At 49.5% G+C, this 21,851-nt stretch overlaps 1 long non-coding RNA gene across 1 annotated transcript in view; it reads right to left on the bottom strand.

The window, feature by feature from the left end:
- Positions 1–622: 622 nt before the first annotated feature.
- LOC118353379 (uncharacterized) overlaps positions 623–21,851 on the bottom strand; it is a 66,896-nt gene continuing 45,667 nt past the window's right edge. The window contains exons 2-4 of the long non-coding RNA XR_007408475.1: positions 14,692–14,765; positions 9,173–9,380; positions 623–3,137 (exon numbers count right to left, since the gene is read on the bottom strand). This is a non-coding gene — a long non-coding RNA (uncharacterized LOC118353379). The remainder of the gene's footprint in view (positions 3,138–9,172; positions 9,381–14,691; positions 14,766–21,851) is intronic.

Raw genomic sequence — 21,851 nt, 5'->3', positions numbered from 1 at the left:
TCCTTCCCTGCAGCACGGAGGTAGGACTGCAGCCCAGAGGTAGATGCCTTTCTCTTTACGTGCAATCTTTTCTCCATCATCCTGTTGAAAAGAGAATCACAAAAAAGCAGACTCTTGACTATAGAGAACTGGTGGTTGCCAGAAGGAAGGTGGCGGGGGGGCGGGGGTGCGTGAAATAGGTGGTGGGAATTAGGGGACGCTCATTTTGATGAGCACGGCGAAATGCAGAGGACAACCGAATCACTATCTAGTACGCCTGACCCTGAGAGAACACTGTGTGTTGACTCTACTGGAATTTAAAAAAGAAAAGAACACCACCGGCTCAAAACGGTATTGCTTTTATCTCACGACCGCTTCAACCACCCTGAGCAACGTGGTTCCCCACCAGTCCGTCAGGAATCTTCACCAATGATAGAATCTCATCGCCAGGGCCCTCTCCACCGCCCAGAGGAAGGCCCCCACCTAGGAAGACCCCTGCCATCTCCCCAAGGGAAGGTGACCTTGCCTGAAACAATTCTCTCTGTCCCTTTTTTTTTTTTTTTTTTTTTTTTGCTAACGACCTTCTGGCCCCATCCACCTTTCTACAAAACCTTTCTTTTTGTACCACTCCTCAGAGCTCCCTAATATCTGCTAGAGGAGGATGAGGTGTTGCCTGGTTCATGAATTGCTTCATAAAGCCCATTAGATCTTCAGGTTTACTCAATCGAATGTTGGTTTGGTTTGGTTTGGTTCCACGGCTCCCTGGATCCTGCGTGGTTCGGCCTCCCCGATCCCTCCGGCTAACCGCTCACGGCTTGCCCCAGAATTCGATGCTTCGGGACTCGGCACCTTTCCTTCTGTTTCTCAGGTTCAGTGTTTCCCCTTCATCAGGACGATCCCTTTTGTCCTTTCCCAGATCCGGATCCCCCTGGACAGCCTGGCCAATTCGTAGTCTTCCTTCCAGCGACAGCTCTGGGGCCACCGCCTCCAGGACCTCTCAAGTCTAGCAGGGAGAGTCCTTCTCTGCTCTCGAAACTTAAATGACCCCACCCAGGGTTCTTCATGCAGCAGTGTCAAGGCCTGTTCATTTTTCTGTAACCTCCACTAGACCTGATTATAAGCTTTATGAAGAGAGGGACTGTGCCTTTTATTAACTGTTGGCTGGCACCTTCCCCAGCGCTCAGCACATAGTAGATTCTCAACAAAAATCTACCAAACCCTAAAATATTTACCACCTAGCCTTTTATGGAAAAGGTTTGCTGCCCCCAGTGTCGATTTCAGTATAAACAGGTCTGACTCCAAAATCAGAAAAACGTGTTTATTAGCCAGGGCTCCATGGTGGGGTATTGAAGCATCGTCCAGCTAATTCACTCCCCGAGCAAGGATTTCTTTGATCTTTATTATCCAGATAATCTTATCAACTATCACCTGGCCTGAGATCCTTAGCAGTAAATACCTCACTAAGTGGAGTTAATGAACTCTTTCAGGCTCTACAAGGACATTTCTGAGAATCCCCTTGTCTGGGAATCTAACTGCCCTCTGGGGGTCCTAAGAGGTTTAATCCACCCTTAAAACAAACTTGACCATCTCCACCGTCAGCAGGGCTGAATCACCAGGCCGGGTGAATAAACGCACAGTCCTTTCCCTGGGGATCCCTGGAGGCCTTGGGAGCAGGAGCCTGGGGTGAACTCACCGCTGAGGGCAGGTTCGCAGACAGTTGCCGTGGCCCCTGGCCACTCAGGAGGAGCTGAGCAAGTCTCTGCATCAGGAGCTGCAGGTGCACTGTGCTTCTAGATTCATGGCTGTCCCCACCCATGGAACACTAGGGAAGCCCTGTTCCCAGTCAAAGCCCTGGGAGCATATCCAGATTCCCCTCTACAGAAGAAAAGTCATGGGATCCCTGGGAGGCTCAGCAGTTGAGCATCAGCCTCCAGCCCAGGGCACGATCCTGGGGCCCTGGGATCGAGTCCCACATCGGGCTCCCTGCATGGAGCCTGCTTCTCCCTCTGCCTGTGTCTCTGCCTCTCTCTCTCTCTTTCTTTCTCTCTCTCTCTCTCTCTGTGTGTGTGTCTCTCATGAATAAATAAATAAAATCTTAAAAAAGAAGTCTGTCCTCTGGAAGTTTTGCTTAATAACGTGACCAAGCCCTTTCTAGCAGGACAGTGACAGCCTGGGCTAGGATTGTTGAAATAGGCTGCCACGAGCTGAGTAAATGTCACAGGCAAAGCATGGCATTCGCGTCCCCTTCCTGCATACCTGCCCAGGGTGGGGTGAGGTCTTTGCGGACGGCAAGGACCCCGTGGATGCAAAGAGGAAGGAGTTCCTGTGTGACCTCTAGGCACAAAAAGGACAAATACTTTGGTGCAATTCCACTGTTACTGCAGCTCAGGAAGACCGGTTGCCCCAAGTCTGAAGCAGGGGGCATCATGCACTGGTGCCAAAAGCAGTTATGCTCGATTCTGGGTGGGGAGAGAGAATTAATGTCGAAGTACCCACCAGTCCCTGGAAGGATGCCTTTTGTTTGTTGGTCTTACTGTTGGCCGAGTTCCCATTTACCAAGACTGCCTCACAGATGAAATGATCAGCCTAAAAATATTCAGAGACCTTACAGATGTTCACTTTCACGTAGAAGGATAGTCGCTCATTTACCCCCCAAAGGCCAGGCACCGTCCCGACGCAAAAGTGAAGAGATGCAATTCCCATCCTGAGAGTCTCACACCTGGAAGCAGAAGACGAGTGATACATGAGCGTCCCTACACGAGGAGCCCATGCACTATATAGCACTATAAGCGCTAGAGTAGAAGAGAGTTTTCTTTCTGTTTTAAGGGCAGAAGTCCAGAAGGGGGGCCGCAGTAATGCAAATCAGGAAAAGAATGTGTCATAGAGGGAATTTTCAGGTGGGTTTTGAGGGCTGAGTAGGAGTTTCCCAGAGGCAGGGGGATGCAGTAGAAGGCGTCTGTCCAACCAGCGCGGGAGGCATATACAGCACTGTAGGGGTTCAGAACATTGCAGCATAGTCCATGGGCTTAGTCTCTGCCTGGAACATGGGTACAGGAGCAGGGCTGCGGGGGCCGAGCTGGAAAACTTTGTCAGGACCCTCTTCCAACGATAGCTTCAGGCTGCCACTCCCGGTGACTCTGGCAGCTGCATTCCCTATTCTGCAGAAACCAAAATTAAACTAAATGAAATGCTTGGATTAACCAAAAACGCAGCCTTTGCCTCCTTAGCCATAAAGGAAGGCAGCGGTCTCTCACTTGATGAAACCCGAAAACCAGGCACCCTTTGCCCTAAACATCCCCTCTGCCCGCCTGACCCGACACGCAAGGGCCTACGTCCCGAGATCACGCACGTTCTCCCACTTACTGGTCTGATGACATCTCCTCATTTCGTCACCGGCCACTCGCGCTTCCATTTCCATGAAACGCGCAGTCTGCACGGCGTGGCCTAGTTTTTCTGTTGGGTTATCTCTTCCCGATTCGGAGCACTTCTCCATGGTCTCTGGCCCTGATCCTTTATGGGTTACACACGTGGCAAATGCCCCTCCCCGCCCAGAGGCTCGTCTCTGATGTGGGAGCACCTGCAGCTCTCTGCTAGCCCCTCACCTGGGGTCATCGAGCCTCATGCCTGCCAGGTGCTCAAGGGCTCGGGCGGGACCCGAGACGGCATCGCTGGCCTGCAAAGGAAAGGCCAGACACAGCCAAGGGGAGACACACATCCAAGGGCCTGACCAGCGCGCAGCCGGCAGGACTTCAGCCGTGACACCTGCTCAGCTCTTGGGCCACGCTTGCCTCCTCTGCCCAGATGTTCCGGTGACAGGAAATTGTTCCAGCCTCTGAAAGCACCACACTCTCTCTGCCTCGGGTCTTCCCCCCACGCTATTCCCCTATCAGAGCTCCGTTCCTGCCTCCTCCCCCAACCCACTCTGCTGCAAAGTTCTACTGCCCGGTCAGTTCTCACCTACTTGTCCTTTCCCAGTCATACAAGGATCTAGGTAGGGTCTCTCCAAGATGTTCCTAAAAGACCCTGACTCACCCCTGCTGAGATGCTCACTTTTTCTTTTCAATCTGATAGTTTGCATATTAAGATTAAAGTAAACAGTAATGTTTTCCTCCAAAAAACATGTAAGCCACACCATCTCTTAGCGTTACCAACAAGGAGGCAGACAAAAAAAGTAAACGTGCAGCTGAAACTATCTCTTTTCCTCTGTGGCTGTTGTCCTGCTTCTAGTTTACACAAAAATTATACCTTTAGCTGAAGTAGTGCTAATACTGTCATATACAATGAAGTTCTGGCCATTATACAAATGCACATATTTTCTTTTTCCTTTTTTTTTTTATTATTAAGAACCATCAGCACATGATTTCTGCAAAACACAGTACACAGAAAAATGAATTTTTGGCCAAGCCAAAAAAAACCCCAAAAATATCCAAATAAACACAGTGGGACCCACTTAACACACCACCACCTGCCTGTCTGGCCCCACCCACAAAAACATTACCCTAGTAACTGTGTCTTTCACATCTCATAAATGTTAATTTCTTAAGCCTGCACCTTCTTCTGTGACCACTTATTGTCACATTACCAAAAAAAAAAAAATGTCAATCAAATACATTGTTAAGGAGATGGTTTTAAATCTGCTCTCTGAGTCAGCAAACTGCTTGGTACAGCACCATTTCACGCCTCCATGTGCCCACTTCCAACAAAACTAATGGCATGTACATGGTCTCCAGCTTCAGATACCCATTAGACAGGACACTCTCACTTTTTACTTCCTTCCAAACTATCCGTTTATCCCCCCAAGATAGATTCTTAACTTGTATGGGCAACGCATTCTACTTCTTTTGCATTCTGCTCATTGTATAGCACCATTACCTATTTAATACATTTTTTTAAAGAACAAAATAACTTGATAAAACTAATTGGGAATGTAATGACACTTTCTAATTAGGCTTTCCTGACCACTAGCATAAATACAGTTGTTGTTTTTTTTTTTTAAATCAGTATTTGTGGGACAGCTGGGTGGCTCAGTGGTTGAGCATCTGCCTTCAGCTTAGGGCATGACCCCAGGGTCCTAGGAGCAAGTCCCGCATCGGGCTCCCTGCAGGGAACCTGCTTCTCTTTCTGTCTATGTCTCTGCCTCTCTGTCTCTCATGAATAAATAAATAAAATCTTTAAAAATAAATAAAATCAGTATTTGGGTTGTAAGTCTAGCATTTTGTAGAGACAGAGGACAGTTTCGATTGAAGTTAGAACTTTCATCATCCGTATTTGGCTCAGAAGCTGGACTCTGTAGGAATTACCTGCAGGTAGGACAGGGACAGAAGAGCCCAGACCCTGGGGGAGAGGTGCCCCAAACCTACCCTGGACTAGCATGTAGTGGCAAAATAAACCATTGTTGCGTTAAGCCTTTACAGTAGCCGATGTTCCTTTATTTAATTTCCCTGACACCCCGCCCCCCTGCAAGGTGTCCTTTTGGTATTGCCTCTGAAATCTATTTGGAATATCCTCAGTGTTACCAAACCATTATTCCTTGAATATGAATAGATTCATTGATGTAAGTCAGTTCAACAAATATGTGTTGAGCACCTAGTATGCTCAGGATAGAATGACCAGGCCTGGGACAGATAGCAAGCTAAGTGATACCCTAGGGCACACAGGAACACCTCTGCAGCCACCTATGCCTCTGAAGCCGAGTGGAAGGCATGGCTGGGAAGACACCAAGAAGACTTGAGTCTTAAGTCATAAAGTTGTTTCCTTGGAAACCACCGTACTGAAATGAAAGTACCTGCTATCCTGGTGACTGGAACCACATGTAAAATCCATGGCCAAACCATGTCAATGAGCCTTATTTTCTGCCTGAGGAGTCCCACTCCCTAGCTGTGGATGGGGGGGTGGGAGGGTGATGAGACCACCTGAGAGGTGGTGTGGTCTGCAAGGAGACACGATGGGCTTGAGACTTCCTGTCTCAGGAGGTGATCTTCAGGTTGAGTTGTTCAGTTGTTGAGTGTCTCTTGATAAGCAAGTGCCCCAGACCAACCCTGGACCCTTGTGTGCCTCCATTTCCCAGGAAAGACCCAAAGAAGAGGAAAAACCCCTTTCTTTTGCATCCCCAGGTCGCATAAGGATAAGGAAGGATTGCCTGGTGAGGGCCTTGTGCTCAGAAGTTTTGTTGTGATAAATAAATCATGCTGAGTATTGACACCATTATTGATGATGGCTGGGCTCCCATAGCACTCACCTAATTGCTTTTCTAAAATTCCTCCCCAAAAGGGCATATTTGGTAAAAAGCAAAAAGATAAAGCTAATGGAGAAATGGAGGAATATGAAGACCGCCCCATTGGGATAAATCCAGGAGTTTACACCAGTAATCTGATAGTAAGGGCCCAAATACCTGATTGATTTTAGATCCTGTTCCAGACACTGCCCACGGCAGCCCCTGCAGCCCTGACAGCTGGACTCATCAATGCAGCTAAACAAATACACTGCCTGGTACGGTATGATCTATAATCTCGCTTTATATCTCTTATTTCCATTCTGGACACTACGCACAAATTCCATTACCTTACGCTCTCCTCAGAGATAGACTGAGTTTGTCTGGGGTCCAGTTTCATCATTCCTATATAATATACAAGAAAGGATCAGATGGACTTTACAATACGTTCCAGCCCAAGTGTTCTTCATAAAGCCAATCATAAAGCTCATGGCTTTCATGCCTTATCACCTTCCATCCTCACAACTACCCTCGATCACAAGCACTCTTTTCATTCCCGTCTTACAGATGGGGGATCTATGGTGCGGAAAGGTGAAGTCAAATCCTGTGTCTTTCTGATTCCAGGGTTCGAATTCTTAGCTATCATGCTGAATATTGCCTGTGATAGTTCATTTTATGTGTCCACGTGACTGGGTCACAAGACGGCCAGACTCTGGTTAAGTGTTGCCTGGGCTGTCCCTGTGAAGGTTTTTCCAGAAGACATTAGCATCTGAATCCATAGCCTCATGGAAGCAGATTGCCCTCCCCAGTGTGGGTGGGCCTCATCCATCTGCTGGATTAGATAGAACAAATAGATCAACTGTTGTCCCAAATAGAACAAAAAGGTGGAGGAACAGGGAGCTCTCCATCTCTCCCTGTCTGACTCTTAAGCTTGATCTTCTCCTGTCTTGGGACTTGGACCAGAACTGTCACCACTGGTTTCTCTCATTGTCAGGCCTCTGGACTCACACTGGAGTTGCACTCTCAACTCTCCTGGGTCTCTGCTCTTGCACATGGACTGTGAAACTTCTCAGCCCCCATAATCACATGAACCGATTCTTCATAATAAATCTCTAATTAGATACACATACAGATGTAAATTGATCCTGTTGGTTCTGTGTCTCTGGAGAACCCTGACTAATACACTGCCTCTCAAGCAAAACTCATCCTTTGTGGTTCTTTTTTCTAAGATGAGGATGTCTTAATAAATGGATAAAAGCTTTTTAAAAAGAGAGAGAGAATTGGGAAAAGAAATTCCCTAGGCTGAGGATGATGAAATGAGGGGCACCTGGGTGGCTCAGTTGGTTAGGCATCTGCCTTTGGCTCAGGTCATCATCCTGGGGTCCTGGGTTTGAGCCCTGTGTCAGTCTCCATGCTCAGCTGAGCGTCAGCTTCTCCAGAGCTCTGCCCCTTCCCATCACTTGTACTCTCTCTTTTTTCTTTCTCAAATAAATAAATAGAAGCTTTAAAAAAAAGGCGGGGAGGGTGATGAAATTAGAAGTTGGATTGACAGTAGTGTCACCACTGACCTAGTCAACATCAGCTGCTACGATGTTAAACAGCTTCAACATAAGTTCATAACTTTTAGCAGTGAAATTCTGAGTTAAGATGGCTTTACAGAATTTCTCTTCCCAATTCTCTCTCTCTTTTTAAAAAGATTTTATCCATTTATTTGAGAGAGAGAATGAGCATGAGAGAGAGCACAGGAACGGGGACCAAGGGAGAGGGCCAAGCAGACTCCCCCATGAGCAGGGACCCTGAGTCAGGGCTCAATCTCAGGACCCTGGGATCATGACCTGAGCCAAAGGCAGATGCTTAGGTGATTGAGCCACCCAGGACCCCTCTCTTCCCAATTTTCCCAATTCTCAACACAAGCAAGGGAAAAAAATTAAACTGGCAAAAAAAAAAAAAAAAAAAGGAATATTCCAAATAGCAACCAAGGAGGAAATGAGTATAACTCAAAAAAAAAAAAAAAAAAAAAAAAAACACATCTCAAAAATTGGAAGCCAAGGCAAGGAAGAATGTAGCATGGATCACAGAGCAGAGACCCAGCAGAGCCAGGTGGTCAAGCAGGCGCCACACGGCTCCCAGAGTCACAATTGTGGGTCCCCCAAATCCTGAGAGCCAGGTTAGAAGAAGAGCTGTCTCTGTCCTCTTCTGACAGAGGAGTAGAGGAGTCAGTTGTGGATGAAAATGGGCAAAACAGGGAAGTGGGTGAAGTAGGGCCTGACCTAAAGCGCTGGGGAGCGCACATTGCTTTAGGGCAATAACCTGAAACCCTCAGCACAGTTCCCACAGAGCAGGTATGCCCTAACCATGTGCAGTAGAGCCTGTCGCCACGTGGTGAACGCAACTTCCTCTCATGAAAGAAAGTCTAGGTAGTCCAACACGTATACCAGCTCACGTCCATTGAATGGACCTTCCCTCCACACCTGCAATTCTCTGAGGCAACAGACAGGGAAGTCCTCAGGCCTCAAATTGCTCATAGAGAGAAACAACTTGGTCTCAGAGAAGGAAGGAGAAATGTCAAGTTATCCTCTTTAGTTCAGAGCAAACAGAAGGTCTGTGGAGAGCTGCCGGGGCACGCGGCCGATGAGAGAATGGCTGGGCAGCCAAGCAGACACATAGCACAAAGAACAGGGTGAAGGACAGGGGGTGGGGGGTGGAGGGGGGTGGGGGGAAGTCACCAAGACTTCCACGACGGGAAGATAAAAAAACCAGGCAAGAGGAAAGGGAGACCGCATGCCTCAGGAAACGGCAGGTGAACAGTGACTCCGTGGAAGGGTCCAACACACATCACACACCAACGAGAGCTGTGGTTCCCAACCAGGACGCGACGGACAGACAGACAATGCAAACTGGGACGATGTAAAAATAGCTCTCTGGTTGCTGGGGCTGCCCTAACAAGGCATCACCGACCGGGGGGGCTTACGCAGCATGAACCTGTTCTCCCACAGTTCTGGAGGCTGGAGGTACAAATCAGGGTGGTGACCGGGTTGATTCCTTCTGGAGGCTCAAAGGAAGAATCCTTTCCAGGCCCCGGGGGTTGCCAGCAACACTGGGCCTTCCACCGTCGACGGTTATACGACTCCAACGTCTGCCTCTCCACGGCCCTCTCTCCTCTGCGTGTCGGTGCCGAAACTTCCCGCACCTTACGAGGACACCGCGCCCTGCGTTAGGGCCCAGCGTAACCCACCGTGACCTCATTAACTTCACTCCATCTGCAAAGACCCCAATTCCAAATAGAGTCACATCCACCGGGGGGCTAGGACAAGGGCCTCTCTTTTTAGGGAACTCCATTCAACTAGAAATAACAATATAACTGGACAGAATGAAGAGGAAGAGGAAGAGAAATGGAAGCACTAGGAGAATGCCAACATCCTCATCTTCATTTGGGAAGAGACGACCAGGGATGTCCTGAAATCCAGACATAGGGTTCCGGTGCGCACGCGCGTGTGTGTGTGTGTGTGTGTGGACAGCTCTAAAACCCCAAACTGTGAGTTTTCCCATAAACTCTTCTATTTAGAGAATATGTACTCAAGAAACACTTACTTAGGGTTCAAGCACTTCAGTTTATTTTTGTTCTTTTATAAAATAAGTAAAATTTAAATGCAATGATTTTTGTTCTTTTCCCTTTCATTAGTCTCAGGTGTATTTTTCAATAATCCATCAGCTGCATGTAGCACCCGGTGCTCACCCCATCACGTGCCCTCCTTAATGCCCATCACCCCGTTACCCCATCCTCTCACCCTCCTTCCTTCCGGCGACCCTCAGTGTGTTCCCCAGAGTCAGGAGTCTCTTGTGGTTTGTCTCCCTCTCTGATTTTTTCCCACTCAGCATCCCTCCACCCCTTAGGATCCTCTGCACTATTTCTCATATTCCACATATGAGTGAAACCATATCGTTGTCTTTCTCCGATTGACTTATTTCACTCAGCATAAGACCCTCTGGTTCCATCCCCATTGATGTAAATAAAAAGTAGCCGTCCTTTTTGATGGCTGAGGAATATTCCACTGCACATGCAGACCACCCCGTCTTCGTCCATTCTTTCCAACATTCTAGTGACCACTCACGAGGTTGCTGCAGTAAGCACTTCTATCACGACCTTCCTCCCTGACAACCTCCAAGACCACGAGAAAGCGTCTAAGTCGGAGTCTGAGTCATATTTGAGCCACCGCAGCCAGCAGCGTGCCTGGTACACAGTTGCTAGTTAGTAAGTGCTCGCTGCATTGGATTGCCGTGCTGTTAACTATGCAGAGTGTTGCACCAGATGTCGTCCAACCAAACCAAGACGGACGTGCCCCCTGGAATCTTGCACCTGTACAAGTGCATGGTGCCCGGTCTTCAAAGACTACATTTTCATTTCTCTTTTCTCCCCAACACCCTAGCTCTGGGAGGTTTATCCCAGACACAGCCGTGGGGAGGTGCAGGAGCGGGGGAAGATGGCCCTGTTGTCCTAGATGGGCTGACCCCGTACGGAAAGGGAAACGTGAATCCCTTCTTTCTGTCTGGAATGTATTTTGTGTCCCCTGCTCCAGGCTCCTATTCTCTGGCAACGTGGCCACCCCGTCCACGACAAGAGAATCCGCCGGGAAAGAGGCAAGGGTGAGCCGGGAGCTCCTTGGGCTCAGCACCTTCCCCGAGGCACTGCTACCGCTGCAGAACCGGGCCCGGGCCTGGGATGAGCAGCCGCTGCTGCGGCCAGAGGTGGCCAGCTGTGCAGACCGATGGGCAGGTGGCAGCAGGCCTGGGCCTCCAGGGTCCGCCCTCCCCTCCACGCCAGCCCACCTCCCACTTATGTGGCGGCACCTGAGGCTGCTCGGGGCTTAGTACAGACACGGCCTGCACGCGTGGCACTGGCATTCGCGGTCACGAACGGCTTTTGGAAGGAAAACCGGGGCTGAATGCCTCTTGCTTCTTTATCTGTGTCCGTCTGGCATCCATGGCTCCCTCCTTCCCTCTCTCCCTCCCTCCCTCCCTCGCTCTCTCTCACTTGCACCCCAGCACCATCAATATCCTGCTCCATCACAGATTCGGGGCCTGACAGGCTGTGCTTGCCTGGCCGGTGCTAACTCATCCGGGGGCCCGGGACGGGCCAAGGCTCCCTCTGGCCGGAAATGCCCTTTGGTCGAATCTCGGACTCTGGCTTATCTCTGCTCCCATCAGTTTCCTTTTTCCTTGCCCCCAAATGTCATGTCGTCGGTCTCCTGTGCCCCGCCACCCCGGGGTCCCAGAGAGGCATTAACACAGGCGTGGGTGCGGGAGCAGCGCTGTCCCTGGCCAGCATCAAGAAGCAGCTGCTGAAAAGGAGGAAGCACAAACCCTGCTGACCGAGGGCGAGCTCTGGAGCCCAAGAACACACTAGAAATAGCTGCCACCCGGAAGGGCATATTCTGTGTCCAGCTTTGCTTTGACTTCCTAATTTTGTGACCTAAGAAGCACTACGGGGGTGCAGAACAGTAAACGCTCATTTAAATTCCTTCCTAGAATGCCAGCTGTCAGGCGATGGAGGTTTCCAGCTGGCTGAGCCTGGGAGATGACCGCTTTCGACGACCTCTAGCCACGGAGGAGGAGACAGAGGAGGAGACAGAGGGATGCCCGGTGGGCCGCGTCTCCAAGGTCAGCCAGGGCACAGGGTCCCGCGTGTCAGTGCAGGGCCATTTTCCCGCCTCCTCAAGGTGTGAGCACTTTGTGCACCACCATCCGAACGTGAACGCGGCCACGCACCTTCCTGGGCGAGCCCTGCGGTCTGGCACAGCTGGCCGACGGTGATGCCCACAGGGAGCCCTGCTTGGGGACAGCGGGCCAGCCACCACGCTGCAGCCCGCAGCCTCTGGGGATGACGGGCCGAGGCTCCCACCTGCCTCTCTGTGCCAGTTCAGGGGCAGGGGACAGACAGGACGGCCTTACCCTGGAACCCTGGGGGAGGCCACGAGCAGTCTGGCCTTCTGCATCTTTAGGCCACCGAGCAGCATGGTCTCCTGGGAAGAGTCCTCCTCCTAGCCTTGTGGCCATCTCTGCAGAGACAGTGCTTGGCTCCCATCGGCTCTGCTCCCTTGTCAGTGACGTGAGGGCGGGGGGCGGGAGTGAAGGGTGACGAGGTGGGGAGATAGGAGAGGAGGGGGTGGCTGTGTGATGGGGCAAGGAGCCGATGTGAGGGCAAGAGGCCGAGTCTGGCCGATGTGAGGGCTGTGACTGTGGAAGCCGCAGGTTCCTGGAGCTCAGGGCAGGGCTTTGGGGGGCGCCGGCCCACAGACCAGGGGGAGAAAGGAGGGACCAGCAGGGACTCCAGGCCCGTGTGCCCAAGGTCTCCCGAAGGAGACTGTGCATAGGGGCCCCTGATTTGACGCAACTGTGGACAGGAAGTAGTCACCTGGGGGAGTAAGAGAAGACCCCAAGGTCCCTTCTGTAAGGCTGCAAGGGCCCAGGACCGTAGACTCGGGGTTGAGAGCCACCTTTGTGGCCATCTGCCCGTTCGTGCACATGTCAGACTGTGTCCTCGATCAGGGCTCTTCGAACCACGGCAGGAGGGTGCCCCTCTCCCTGCAAATGAGCTCGTCCACGCGCGTCGCCCTAACTGCTGAGACGTTCATCACACGGAGTCAGAAGGGGCCCCCGTGTCCTCTAGCCTTTTTTTTTTTAAACCTCTAGTCTTTATTCTAATCCTTCCACATGATTCTCAGAAGTCAGATCACTAGACCTTTGTAACGCATTCACGGGCTGTGTGCGTGCGTGTGATGAGCGGGAACTCCCACATCGTCCATATGTATGATCCTGGCGACTACAAGCAATTAGCAAGCAAGCCAGTGGTTTGTTCAGTTAGAGGGTATCCGTGACTAATTCAAAAACCGTGTTTTTGTTTCATCAGTCTATTTGAACGTATGAATCCTGAAACAAGCCAAAAACACAAGCTCAGCCAACTCTTCCAAAGCTGATGCTAGAAATATTAAAACAAGCTCAGCCTTTTCCCAAGATGCATCCCCCATCTTCAAGAACGATGGATTTTGTTCAGGTCACTAAGCCCAGAACCTTCCAGTCTCCCTTGATGCCTCCTTCTCTTGCACCCCGGCGCCAGGTGCGCAGGACCCCTCAGCACTGAGCCCCTGTTCTGGCTTCGGTGAGCCCTCCAGGTCTTCCTCAGCCTCCAGGCCCCAGCTCCGGTGCAAGGCTGCCTCTCCGGCCACAGCACAGGGCCCTGACTCCCTGAGCTACCGCTTGGCATCACCCACCCAGGGGCCCCCCCTACGCACCTCAGAGGAGCTGGCTTTGGGTATGAGACTTTCTTTGTGCACCAGCCAGCCCTTTTCTTCACCATTCACCTACCTAACTCCTTGTGCCGGAGCCCAGGCCTCTTTGAGACCCCTCCCCGTAGCTGTCGGGCCTCAGTCCCTCCTCACTCCATGTGGGGGCACCCTGGGCTTCTCTTCTCTTTCTCAGGGTGACCCCCTCCCAGGTCTCCTTGGACTCCCTCTGTGCACTGATGGCCTCCACCAGGGAGAGGCCCCACCTATGTCATTTATGGCTGCTTCTCCCGTAGCTAGCACAGTGCCTGGCCTGCACGAAGTGCTCAGGGCATGCTTGTGAGGGAGTGAGCGTCCCCTGGTCTTTACTGAGTGCAGCTCAGATCCCCGCGGAGCCATGACACAGGAATCCTAAAATCCCCTTCCATCCTTCCCTCCCACTCTGTGTCCTGGAACAGGCTACACCTAGCAGACTGACGCCTCTTCTCTCCTCAGGCTGGAACATTCCCAGCATGAGACCGTTGCCCACAATAATATGCACTGTGTATACGCACTCTGCATATATAACATCCTAGTACACAATACTGTTCGATTTTATACATTAACTAAATATATAAAATTAAATGGTAGTGTTATTTAATATATAATGCTTCATAATAAATTACTGAACTGTAGGCTATTACACATGATATGTTAATATAACAACATAGCAATATATCGTACATAGCATATTAACATAAAGCATGATCGTATATGTAACCATTGAAATAATAATGCATCACACATATCATATAAAAATGAGCTATAACCTAATCATTTATTATTACCCATTACTGAGTGCTCATATATCACAATTTAACAAAGTATGCACAACTACACGTGTGTACGTGTGCGTACATAAGAACAATACCCTCTACATCCTTTCTGGGCCAGCTACTCTCCCAGACACTCTGCGTGGAGCGTGCACCACTCCACTGACTGTCCACCACAGCTCTATGAGCTCAGCTGGTCTGCACCTCGCCCGCCCACCCCGGCTACTCAGGGAGACTGAATCTAGCCTGAGCCTTCCCTTCATGACACCAGTCCTTTCGTTGTGCCCCTTTGCTGCTGAGCAAGCCACGGAGTCTGTCCCCTCGTATATCAATTAGGACACAAGTCATAACTCCCAGGTACTTGGGAAGCACATCAAAAGCCAGAGGGAGGCCTGTTCCTTTTGTTTACCTGCAGCACAGGAGCTGGTCCATAGCTGGTCGGGTTGGATGACACGGGGCTCCCACAGCAAGCTAACACTCCATCTGGAGAGTTGATACGTAAACATGTGAGTGATTCATACATTTCCTGATTGTGTTGTGCTGCAGACGTTAGCTTGGCTAAACCTCAGGTATAGTCACTGGATCCATTAGCTGGTAGGATGGTCATCTAGCCTGTTAATTTGCTCATAACACGGAAGTTCCACCCAAATTCAGACTTAAAGTACAGGTCTGATGGGTTGTTGACATGGAAGGGGCCGGCTCCTCTCTCTCTCTCTACCTTGTAGAGAATGTCCCTACGCTAACAGATGAGATGTCATTGCCCAGGACTGCACCAGACCCCCTCCCCCAACTGTGACTGGTCCCACAGTCACGGAGGGTCCCCACTGGTCCCGCTGACTCCCTCAGGCCACTGGGATGGGCAGCAGACCTTCGAGGACTGCAGTGCCACAGATGGGCCTCCATGCACATCACTCCCCGCCCTGGCAGCCTGTGTCTTTCTTAGTTCCTCTTCAGAGAGCTCAGAGAAAACTCGCCTCTTTCTCACCAGGAAGCAAGGGCAGCTGGAGGCATGAGGGTGCTCCAAGAAAACTATCGTTTTAATGGAATTTAATACCATTCAATATCTACATCGAGGAGGAGCTCAGCGCCGCTCCAGCCTCTTCCTTCCTGTCCCCTCCCCGCAAAGCTCAATCTCCACACCATCATCCCAAGCAATTCTGCTCAGCCCACCCCCTCCAATTTATGTATCGAGCCCAGAAAACACACCAACAAAAAGCCCACAGGGACTGGATCTGCATTCTCTAGAAAACACTTGAGCCAGCACATTGGAGAGGGTGGGGCTCACCCCTCACACCCAAGTAAATAATCGGGAAATCTTTCCAAGCACATTGGGCAATAACCCTGAGTCAAGTTCTATAGGCAAATGTCATTTTTCTCTTCCTCGTTACATTTCTCCAACGGTGATAGTGGTTGTTGGAGGCCAGACTCCCTCAAAGCAGAGCCTGAGGCCAGGGTTTGTGTGCTTGTGATTTATTCAGGGTGGGGAGAGTGGAACAGGAAATGGGAGGCGGCCACAGTGGGCTGTAACACTGCCTCAGCCTGTTCTTCAGATCGATCTAGAGTGAAAATTACTCCTTGGACTTTGCCCTCTGTCAAAGCAGGGGACCTGGGTTTTCATACTCCTTCCCTAGAGAGCTGTTGCTAAAGCCGCACCCCCCCCCCCCCCCCGCCACCACCACCACACATTAGTGGGACTGCACATGCAGGCAAACCTCTCTAGTCCCCCCGTGGGTTGTCCAGGCACAGGGGCCAGAAGCAAAGCACAGGGAGGCCGGGGCTTGGGCACTCAAGAACAAGTGGGCCTCTGGGGACTTGGGCAGATACCAAGAGTGGCCGCTGCTGTGGCCCATGTGGAGTGGCACTTCGGGCAATTGCTGCCCAGCTGGGCCACTCCTTAATCTGGCTCTGCCAAGAATTGGGGATTAATAGTTTACAAGAATCCAGTTAACCCCGGCATCCTCAGGTAACCCAGATGAGCCTCCATGCAATCTGTGTGTGTGTGCGTGTGTGTGTTATGGGGATGGAACATGTGCACACACACGCTCCCGACTGCCTTCAGAGCGCAGCAGAAGAGCGGCCAGTAAATGCTGGATTTCATCTGCCAACGGCTTTGAGAAGCGTCGCCCAGGTGGGAGTCGGCTCCTTCCTGCTCCACATCCAGTGTCTCACCGTGCGGCATCACTGTCCCTCACGCTGCTTTTTCCTGTGCCCACCCCTTAGAGCTTCTGTGTCTGTTTGCAAAAGAGCATCTGTTTCCTGAATCCTGTTTCCTTTTGTCACTGGCCTTGTTTCTTCCTTTGCATCCAGAGGATTTATTTCTGAATCCTTTCCTGGAGCATGCACAATTTGTATACAAACCCTTCTCAAACCCTTCTCACAGGTTCCTGGAGGCCGTGTTCTTGGCCAACAAGGATTCTGATCCTCTGGAGCAGTGGTCCACACTTTATAAGGCAATGAGCTATCTGTTTCTAGTGATTATTACAGCTTCTCTCAATTTCACTGTGGCCAGCCCAGCGCCTGCTGGCTGGGAGGTGGATTCCTACCTCTGAGACTGCATCTGACATTGGGCATTGTGAAGATGCCACAGAGAATATAAGGAGCATATTCTAGAAGCAGATGGCCAGCTTTGAGTCCCAATCCTACCACTTGTTAGAGGGGGGAGTTAGCTCACTTTGCCCATCTGTCAAATGGGGGTAATAATAGTAACTACCCACCAGGTTCTTCTAAGAAAACAAGATCATGCGAGATTAAGTGAACAACACAAAGTCTGGAACACAGTTAGCATTCCAGAAATTAGTCGTGGTGGGCGCAGTCACGGAGGCCACTGTTCTTATTATTGTGGGGATTGGCCCAAAGAAGAACATCAGAGAGATTCCCTCTGGTTTTGAGAACCAAAATCAAATACATTTGCTGGTCATCGGCACTGGGAGCACTCAAATCCCAAGGGCAAGCTTGGCTCCCTTGCATGTTCTCTTGGTCCTGTGAGCAGGAGGCATTCAGTGCATGGCAATGCCCAATAACAACTCACTAGTTGGAGCTGCTTCAGGTGGAAGCAGATGTGTGTGTGTGGCTGTGTGTGTTGCAGTCAGAGTTGTGATTAGCTATGGGAATTGAAAATAAGATTTCAGGAGCACCCGGCTGGTTCAGTTAATTAAGCATCTGGTCATGATCCCAGGGTTCTGGGATCCAGCCCCATGTCTGTTGGTCCACTGGGCTCCCTGCTCAGTGGAGCACCTGCTTCTCCCTCTCCCTCTGCCCTTCCCCCTCACTTGTGCTCTCCCTCCCTCTCTCTCTCAAAACAAATAAAATCTTTAAAAAAAAGAAAGAAAGAAAGAAAGAAAGCTTGACTAATATTGATTAATTTGATATTCCTCTGGGTTTTAAGACAACGGGTTACAAGACAGAATCAAGCTCAAATTGGCTAAAAGCAGGAAGGAGTTCATACCTTTCAGCATTATCTTCTCTCTATCCGCTCACCCAAACTTTCTTTTGTTTTAACTTTTTACTTTTGAGTAATTTTAAATTTACCAAGGAGTCTTAAGAATAAAGCCAAGAGTTCTTATATATTTTCATCCAGTTATCAATTATTTACATTTTTTCCGTATTTACCTTATTACTCTTATCTAAGTGCATATGTGTATCATTTTTTTCTGAGTGTTTTGAAAGTGAGTAGCAAACACCATTTGCCCCTAAATATTTCATCATGCATTTTGTAAGAACAAGAATATCCTCTTACATAACCACAGTACATTTATCAAATTCAAATAATTTGACATTGATACCAATGTACTATGACCTGAGCGGCAGCACATATTCAATTTTTGTCACTTCTTCCATTAACATCCTTTACGGATATTTTTCCCTTGATCCAGGATCCAAACAGGACCACATAGTGCCTGTAGTTGTCATGTCCTTTGTCTCTTTTTATCTAGAACAACGTTCTTATCCCTTTTTGTCCTTCAAGATACTGATTGTTTTTCAGCTTAATTGAGTCGTAACTGACAATACTGATATTTTTGAATAGTATAGACCATCTCTTTCAGGAAATGCCCCCAGTTTGATTCTATATAATATGTTCTCAAGATGAGTTGTAGGTTAGACATTTTTGGCAGGAACATTATTCTGAGTGGTGTGTTCTCAATGCATCCCATAGGGAGGGACCTGATATCAGTCCCATTATTGTATATCGTAACTTTCTCATTGGTAGGGTAGCACCTGCCAGGTTTCTTGACAAATCGCTGTTTCAAAGAAGAAATCTACTGTGGTTTAGAGATGTGCGGCATCCATCCATAAATTTATAGATTTAACATAATCCTCCAAAATGTGCTAATAACTTTCCTTCCTTCAGAAATAGACAAGCAGGTTCAGCCAAAACAAACCAGTGAGCAGAGCCCAGGAAAAACCTAAAACAGAAAAATGAGGAAGGATTGGTCTCCCCAGATTTTAGAACCCATCATAAAGCCTTGGTAGTTAATACAGAATGGTACGTGAATAGACGAGGGTCCAATGCAACAGAAGAGAAAATCCAGAAATAGACCCAAATCTACATGAGATGTTCCATTTGACATCATGTGACAAATATGGTTACTCTAATCAGTGGGTAAAGGCGAACTTTGTAACAAACAGGGTTGGGACAAGTGGATAGCCATTAGGGAAAATATAAAGTTGGAACCATGCCACACCTAGTAAAGTATATCAAGGCAAACTCCAATGGGTCAGTTTTAAAGGTAAAAAATAAAACTGTGGAGGTATTACGAGCAGGCATTCTCTGACTGTGCTGGGTCTCCTCCACTTCCCACCCCCACCCCGCAGAGTTCCGATCCACTCACCATCCCTATTGTCCGCTGTGAAAGGCTGCTCGCATGGATGATTCCAGTAGGATCCTGCACCCTCTGGCCAATGGGGAGCCATGGCAGGACACAGGAGGGCCCGAGGGAAATAAGGGTAGGGTGTTCACTTCTTGGCTTCCTCTTGTAGGCCACTGTTTCCCCAACAGACACAAATGTTCTTCTCTAGCTGGCCTGGTCTACACAGCTATCTCTCCCTCTGGGCTGTAATAACCCCTCTGCTCATTGCCCCCTGAAGCCCAGGGGTAATGACACCTCTATTGCTCCTAGGCCCTGATTCTTGTACTGCCCTTGAGGGGTGGAGGCCTAAATCTTGCCCACACCCCTTGTAACTAATTCCTTTGTACATAAACTCTTCTGGAATTATCATAATTGGGACTCTGATTAGGACTCTGATTGATCCAATAACCTTGGAGTAGATTGGCACATCTGTGTCTCAAACTCCAGAAGCAACGGGGAAAAAAGCTCATAATCGTGACTGGAACCAAGAACAATCACCTCTATATAGAAAATGTCATCAGAGCACAACACAAAGAAAAAAGACAACTAGGGGAAGCATTTGTAGCTCATGACACAGAAAAGGATTTTTCTCTGAAAGATGTGACGAGCTGCGAGAAATAAAGAGTAAAGCCATAAGACCAGTAGGAAAATGGGCAAAGGTCGTGAGCAGTTCACAGGAGGAGAAAGTCCAATGGTCCTAAATATGTGTGAGCACTCATAATCACAGACATGAAAAGTAAAACTCCACGAGGGCACAAGTTGTCCTTGGTCAAATTGGAAAACTTCCAAAAGTTTGACAAAACACCCCACTGGCCAAATGCTAGGGAAGCAGATGCTGTTCGTCCTCAGTGGAAGCCAGGAAGGGTACAACTCTCCCTGGAGGTGTCGCCATGGAAACTTCAAATACGCTGCCCCTTTGACCCAGCGACCCTGCTTCTGGAGCTATACTGTAGCTGATCGGTATGGACTACATCTGACAAGACCAGTCCTTGCAGCATCGTTTATGATAGTAAAACACCTGGAAACCACCTAAGTGCATGCCTGAGGAATTGGCTAAATAAACCTACGATTTATTCACACCCTAGAATAGCCTGCCCCTGTAATATACATGCAATTTAAAAAAAAAAAAAAAAGGAGGAAGCTCCATGCGATCTAAAATAAAAATATCGCCTGGACACATCAATAAGTGAAAACAGAAAAATGCAAAAGTATGTAATAACGTGGTATGCTAACTTTGCGGTAAGAAAGTAGGAAACAGGAACATCATTTCTGTCTTCTTGTGTTGGCGGAAAGATGCCCTGAAAGGATACCCAAGAAACCAACGACGGCAGAGCCTCGGAGTGGAGGCAGGAGTGGGTGGTTGGGCGGCAGAGGAGGAGCAGGATTTCTCAGCGCCTACCTTCCTTGTTGGTTCCATTTTTGAACAATATGAATGCGGTGCCTGTTCCAAAAGATGAAGAAGATAAAAGAGGAGGGGGGAGGAGGCAGAGAAGGCTGAGATGGAGAAAATGAAAAGGAAGACCAGGAAGTAGACAAAGACAAAGAGGATGGGGATGGGGATGGAGATGGAGAAGTGGGAGAAGTTAGGAGAGCTGCAGGGGTGGGGGGGGGAGAGGTTAGGAACATGGCTTGGGAATAAAAGAGACCTTGGCTTGACCCTCGGGGCTTCTGCCCTCTTGCTGGCCGCATGGGCCCACCTCTGGGAGCCGCAGCGCACCTGCTGGGTGAGTGCGGAGAGTAGTAGGACTTCGCGATGGTGCCGCGAGGGCCCAGTCCGGTACCGTGGGTCCAGAGAGTGCTGACTCATGGGAAATACGAGACATTCTTATTTTTATAGCTCTCAGGCAGCTATGCTGAAAGGTAAGAATTTAATTGCCCGTGTAAACTCTTTTTACCGAAAATTCTCCCTGGAAAATGAAATTACTGTCTTCCAAATAAATACCGAGCCTTCTATTTCCAGATGCTTTGCTGAGGGCTCTTTGCTCTGCTGCGCTCCCATCATTTAATTAGTCTCCATTAAGGATACAGGATGTCGAGGCACAGGCTTCACTCTCAAGAATGCAGGGTGTCGGGGGTTTCCTCTCTCTTTCCATTCTCCCTCCCCCTGGCTCCTCTCTCTTCCTGTCACCTCTCCTCCTCCTCTTTATTGTCTCTCCGTTTTGGCTTCTACTTTCGCCTCCCTTGCTCTGGGCCCCTGTAGTCACAGATGACCTGGATCTTAGAGACAGAAGCGACCTTAGGAGACACCAGCCCAACCCCCTCTTGTAGCAAATCTAAGGTTAGAGAGAACAAGGGTTGACCCACGGGCCGCAAAGTAGAAAGAGGGGAGGGGGCGAGGAGGCATCCCCCCCCCCCCCCCCCCCCCCGCACCGGGCCTGCTGGGAGGGCTCCCTCTCCAGCACCTTGCCCCAGCCACCCCCCAGCCACCCATCCAGCTCCGAGGAGCCACCCATCCAGCCTGGGTCATTGGCTCCCTTTGCAGCGCACCGTTTGTGGCATTCACTGCACCCTCGGAGCGCTACCTTTTCTAAGTCCCCGAGCACCTGCTCTTGCAAATCAGAAGCCATTTCTCCCAACACTACCGTCTCCGAACTTCCTTTCTCTTTGCCATGTCCTTTTAAAAGTCATCAAAGTGATAAAGTTCACAATTAAAATCAAAGAGAATAAGCCTTGTGATGAAAGATGGTACCTTGAACTCTTCGCTCTTCCGGTATTTGCAGCC

This window comes from Canis lupus, chromosome 35 (assembly GCF_003254725.2).
Source record: "Canis lupus dingo isolate Sandy chromosome 35, ASM325472v2, whole genome shotgun sequence".
NCBI lineage: Eukaryota > Metazoa > Chordata > Mammalia > Carnivora > Canidae > Canis > Canis lupus.
Note: the sequence above shows the minus strand (reverse complement) of the source record. Positions and strands in the feature narration are given on the sequence as shown.